The sequence below is a fragment of the Euprymna scolopes genome, chromosome 2 (assembly GCF_053919585.1).
Source record: "Euprymna scolopes isolate OS-2025 chromosome 2, ASM5391958v1, whole genome shotgun sequence".
Lineage (NCBI taxonomy): Eukaryota > Metazoa > Mollusca > Cephalopoda > Sepiida > Sepiolidae > Euprymna > Euprymna scolopes.
This window is the reverse complement of record NC_136483.1, coordinates 129428312-129434785: the sequence shown is the minus strand read 5'-3', so window position 1 is coordinate 129434785 and position 6474 is coordinate 129428312.

The following is a 6474-nucleotide window of genomic DNA, read 5'->3' as shown; positions in this document are numbered from 1 at the left end:
GTAATGCTGGGTATGGGGCAGCCAAACCAGCTGCCAACATTGCCCTGCTTTTTATTGAAATCAACCGAGAGCTCTTTTAACTATCCTGCCCCCCTGATCATTAAAGATCATTTCACATTGCATAATCCCGTGCCCAAATAGGTACATTGCGTTCTTTCTGCGGTTTTTGCATCGGCACTGGTTCACCTTCATTACTCTCTGGCTCAGCACCGACATCCTCATCATCTACATGGACCACGCACCTTAAGTCTAAAATATGTTGTGGCATTCCATCAACACTCAAGTTGTTAGGGGATTGCACTCCCGTAATCAACCCTCTTCACCATTGTGTCGTGCATTAGAAAGTTTCACCCAAACCTCTTCTCCTATTTGCATTCTGGCTGGCCCTTTCTCATCAATTTCTGAGGACATATCTCTTGAGTGCCTCCATTTATAATTAAAAATTAATCTATGTGGCACTGTGTCCGATCTCAGAATGTGGCTTCTTCAGGTGATATTCTTCCTCCCTCAGCTATTTGCTTTCACTGTCCGATGATGTCATTCCACTATTCCATTTCCTCCAGGTCCATAGGCTGCCCTATAATAACTTTTTATCTTCCATTATTTTAGCATAGTCTGGAAGATTTCTGAGTGAAAAGCAGTGCCATTATCCATTATCACCTCCCCTACTGAACCTCGTTCAAACATCACTTTTTTACTTTGGCTGCAATTGCGCCGATTCCATGTGTAACTCCCTCCATATCTCCAATTGGTCCACAGTCAAACATTGACAACTATGCTCCTCCATCATGGTGTTGTCAACAGCTAATCTTGTCCAATTCTCTGAAATTCCAATTTCCCCAGGATTGTGTATATTTGGGGCAGGATCAATCGATTGAGACTGAACACAATTCTTAACTACCTTTTGAATTTCTTCCAGTTTTATATGGGGATAAACTTTCCGCACCAAATATAATGTTCTTTCCACTCCCAGATTGTGCATGCCATGCAACTCCTCCAGTTCACCAATTCCTAGACAGCATATTGAGGCCTCTTTCTCAACTAACCACTGTTTTTTCATCTGTGTTAGCACATCTGCTTGAAGTCACAAACACTGCTTTTATTTGTAGTTCAAATTCACATATTAACTCTCCAAGCATTCCTAATCCCCGCTTTAGAGTAATTTCTCCAGCACTTTTTGTTCGTATTCTTCCACTCTCCTCCACTGTAGAGTTCAGTGGCTGAATCGGTTCTTATTTCGATATTTCTCCATTCCGATTTTATAGCTAAATTGATGCCCTTTAGAACAGCATCTAATTCAGCCATGTTAATATGATTATAATCATTATTGTTCCTCAACCATGTTGCATCTTCCACCAAACCACTCCTATGCCCGTTTCAGGTATGTGCTAAGCTCCAATAACAGGGTCCCCTTTTTTAACCTTAACTAGAATCTCCTGCATTCATCTGACGGTCATGCAATCTACTCCACTTGCTCTTCTTTTCACACAACTGCATGACAATCGCAGCCATCCAGCAATTGAATAGTGCCTAAACAATCTCCCACAGATAGAAAATAACTTCTGCCTACTAATTTCTCCTCCCATCTCTGGGATCTTATGGCTTCTCCTGAACATCAGCGCTCCCATCCTGTTTTTCATAAGCCCAGTACCGCTTCTCCATCCAGGAATTTTGGCAATTTAGCTGCTAGCCCAAATCCTTTCAAATGTTGCACTTCTTTTGTCGATATCTTTATTAGATCCATTATTTCATCGATCACCTTTCATTTTGCTTCCTTTCTTTAACACCGTTTGTAAAATGGCTGCCAACATTAAGTCTGAATCCTAACCGTTAGGCTGTTTTTCCTTTATAACTGACCACCTGGTACTGCCATACTTCCTTCGCCACATGTAGGCAGACTTAAGGTCCACAATGGTGATTCCTATAAACTGTCTCCATTTCTTCATCACACACATCTAGTATGTCGCTACCTGTATGACACATCACAAAACGGTTCAACTCAGGAAAGACTAACACTGGCCTGACTTTCCCTTTTGTGGTCTAAAACACTGTCATCAACGGTAACCCACCGTTTCTTTTTCCCTTCCATGGTAAAAGAATACGGTCCGATATACATCTTTTCATCTCTTTCTCAAATTCTAACTTTTCAGGGAATTCTTATAATACTGCACTCTATTCTGTAACACTGGAGGTTCTCCCTTCCATTTCCATCTTACTGTCCATTTCTCTCCATCGAAACTTGCTTCAAAGTCTTTATCCTCAATTTTGCAAACATTCAGCTAATGCAGCACAATGTACATTTCCTAACTTTATCTCAGCTTTCTTTATAGTTACACTTCCCATCTCATTGATTATGTCTGTTCCAGTTATGACATCGATCCCGTCAATGATGTGATCTTTTACTCGTACTCCACTTGCCTGGTTCCTTTAACTGCTTTCACTGTACCACTCCTACCATACCCACTCGTTTTGAGTTGATTAAATTGGTGGTGCACCCAGTATCGACAAGTGCAGCCATTACTGGATCATCCAACACCACTTCTATTATAGAAAGAGGCCTGTATTGCGCCCTCATTCTGTTGTCGGGGTAGCTTGTGGTGTAGAAGCTCCCTCTTGCCTCAAATCTGAGAACACTGCCTAGCAATGTGGCTAAACTTTCCACAATTGTGGCATGTTACTCTGGCTCTAGGTATCTGTGGAATCTTTTTTTCAGGTGGGGTCCTTCACATCTGAAGGCTTGATTCTTTTTGAGCCTTATTTCTCAGCATATTACTTTGTGCACTCGCTGCCAATGTCCCAGTCTCTCAAAAGCCTTTACCGACTAAAAATCGTGCACATAGAAAGAATGGACGTCAGTAAACTTTGCTGACGTCCATTCTCTCTATGTGAGGTAGCTGTAGTGCCATAGATACATTGTCTGGAAATCCCATTATAAAATCAAGTTTGACTGTATGATCCATTTCTCTCCTTAGGTATCCTGCTAGTCCAGCCAATCTTTTGATTGCATTGGCGCAAATATCAACTGATTCACCTGCCCACTTGAACTTTTGTAGCTTTTCATAGACTTCGGCCACTAGTTTCATTTCTATTTGTTCTTCATTACTTATCTCAAGAAAGAAGGCTAGCACATCTCCATGTAGAAAAAGTGGAATGAAACTGGCAAGGTTAGGCACATGTAGCTTAGCTATCAATTTTACATTTATCCACCCGGCTACATTACTTTCTCCACTAAAAGGTGGTATCATGTCTTTGCCCAATCTCAGCATCCCAGATTCCAAATAGCTTGTGGTTAAATATGTTGGTGTTATGAAAATTCAACAGAACTTACGTCTGCCAAAGAGACACTAACAAATTGACAGAACACAAACGCTGCAATATGCGACCAGAGCAATCCTCCTTAATTGACCCCGAATGACCTATCGGCCCATTTTTTTTATAGCTGTCGGGAAAAACCCAACCGTCGCTGTTGGCAGACTCTCGATCTGCAACCGAAAGTTCTCAGGTTTGCTCCTCTCCACTGGTTTGTATTAATTTTTTTTTTTAAAAATTACATTTTAGATTACATATGGTAACCTTTTTTCATTTTGAACCTCCTTTTTTTGAGAAAAGATTTGGACTTTTGGTGCCAAATAATTTTCTTGTAACACACACTATCAAGACTCCTTAGAGGAAGTGTGCTCCTCAACTTCCTACCAAGTGAAAAAGAAAGAAAAATATAGCTACCATATTAACATGAGAATGAACTTCTGTGACATTTCCATTTATATATTGATAAGCAGTTTAATGACATTTACTATTTCTTAAGCAGAAGAGGTGAATAAAAAAGAGGATGTTGATCCGGTCTAGGTGGTATGCAACTATAAATATATATAGGGAAGAAAAAAAAAAAAAAAAAAAAAAAAAAAAAAAGCGGGGAGATATCTGACCAGAAAATATTTTTACTCCATTGAACGGTTTGATAAAATTTATACTTTTTTCAGATAAACAAAAGATATGAAAACTCAATTCCTTAAGAATTTCTTTATTCAATTATACTTTCTGATGTAAAATTTTTCTCCTTCCAAAATCCTATCCCATATTAGATTTTCCAGTTGTCATACACACTCAGCATTGTCTGGGAATGAATAAAAATTCTTGCATATTTCCATTCTCAGAGTTCGGCCCCAAAGATCACAACTTTTATTTATTTATCAAATTTCTATTATTTTTAAGTCAAACATAACAAAATAAAGTAAAAATACTGTTGTTTTTGGATGTCTAATGCAATTATGAACCCGGCAATATTTTTAATACATCTCCCTAATTCAAAGTACCATCATTGATTACTAGTTAGATTTTACTCAATAACATCCTTAGACAAATGGTAAAAAAAGTTGTTAAACACTAACAAACAATCCAAATACTTTCACTTTTTGGAATAAATTAATAGCAGATTGACACTCAAAGAAGACAGAGCAATCTTTGAAGTCAACACATCATACGGGGTGAAACAATAAATTTGTCGCCCGAAAACAACACTACAGCTTTATTTTAAAACTTATTGAAAAAATTAATTTAGGTAACGATTATGTAGTAAAGCTGACATTTATTCAATGTAGCTGCCTTCAGCCTCAATCAACACCTCGATATAGGCCTGGAACTGGGAGCATGCCTTTTCCACAAGCGCCAGCGGGAGCTTGACAGATGGCACTGATCAGACTGGCTTTGATATTGTGAGAAGTCATTTTATTGATGTTCTCGACATATGACCAAACGAAGTAGTCCAGAGGGTTCAGGTTGGGAGAGGAAGGAGGGAGGGGGAAAGCAGTAACAGAAGGGTAGAAAGTCATAGCACTCTTTCTAAAGCCAAGCCTGGGTCTCTTTGGACTGGCACCAAGTCCTGCTGCCACACTCAGGGTCTGCCAGTGACCACCTGATTGCAACAGGGCATCACCAAACTCTTCAGCACATCCAAGTACACTTTGGTGTTGACTTTCAAGCCGACTTCGAAGATGCGAGGTGGCATGATGTGGCTTTCACTTGAAGCCACACTAAAATCCATAACCATAGGTGGAAACTTTGTTGACCTATGCCCTCAAGTGTCAAACCATCTGGATTTGCATTTTGAGGGTGTTGGCAATGGTCCTGTTGTCATAAATTGGATTGGTAGAGAACACGAGTTTACAGCAGCGCATCTCCTATCTCGCTCATTAAACATTGTGTCACTTTCAGACATGATAAAAGACCCCTATCACTCTTGGGATTTGTACACAACTGGTGAACTACTAGATGGCCTGTACCAAAAAAAAAAGGAAACCGGTTTCCATCAAATAGAAATGGAATCATGTAGTCTTTTCTAGTGTGACAATTTTATGGTTCCACCCTGTACTATTTATTCAATTTTGTTTGATCTTTTTTAAAATGACATGATTTAGATAAACAATTCATTTGTTGGTTATGCCAGGTACATTAAGCTATTTCTTTAGCTAACACAATACTGCAATATACGGTATCCACATTAAGAGAATGCCAGAATAAGCATTTTCCTAACATACCACAGACTTCAATGTGATTTACAAAATGACATGATAGTTGCTTCAAATATTCTTGCAACATATTCCTATTTTTAATTTTTTTTTTTCAATAACATTCAATTTATATCTTTTGTATAAGAAATTTTAGCTTTCTGAACAACACCAATCTCAAGAACAAATGTACAGTTTGAAATTTGATGGTTCAATCATTAATACAAAAAATAATCTACACTCATGAAATTACAATACTTTATAAGAACAATTTAATACGAAAAATATTTTGTAATATTTAGAGTAAGGACTAGTATTGCAAATATATTTAATTTAAAATGATTAAACATGTATGCACCTGAGACTTAACAGTTTCCAAACAAAAATATATGTAATAGTTATGCATGTAACATAATAGTTAAAACTCAATTTTACTGAAAACAATTACATACTCGTTTTTATTTAAAAAATGTTTTTAATATATTTCCCAACATTAAAACAAAAAAAAACACTTAAAATTGACCTCCATTTAAGAAAACACAAGTGGGTGATCATTTTATTAAAAAATGTTAAACTGACTCCGCTCCCACACCTATCGTAAGCTGTTCACAAATAATCAACTAAAACAAATAGAATCTAATTTTTCTTTCTGGTTAAATCAGCATAAGGTGCATGGTTACAATAATACCTTCATTCCTATCCAGGTAACACCTGTGCTGGTGTTCACAACTTTATCATTGAAAATGATATGGGTTCACAATTTATGAAAATGGATTCTCCGATGTAATCAAAATTTAGAAGTCTATTTCCATTCTAGAAATGGCGCCCTAAGTATTCAACTGTTTTTGTAATTTCTTCAAATTACATGAAACTGCTAGAGTCGACCATGGATAGATAATTGTCAAGTAACAATAAAATACAGGTTTCTATAGGAAATAAAAAACAAAACAAACAACAAAAACAAGTGAAA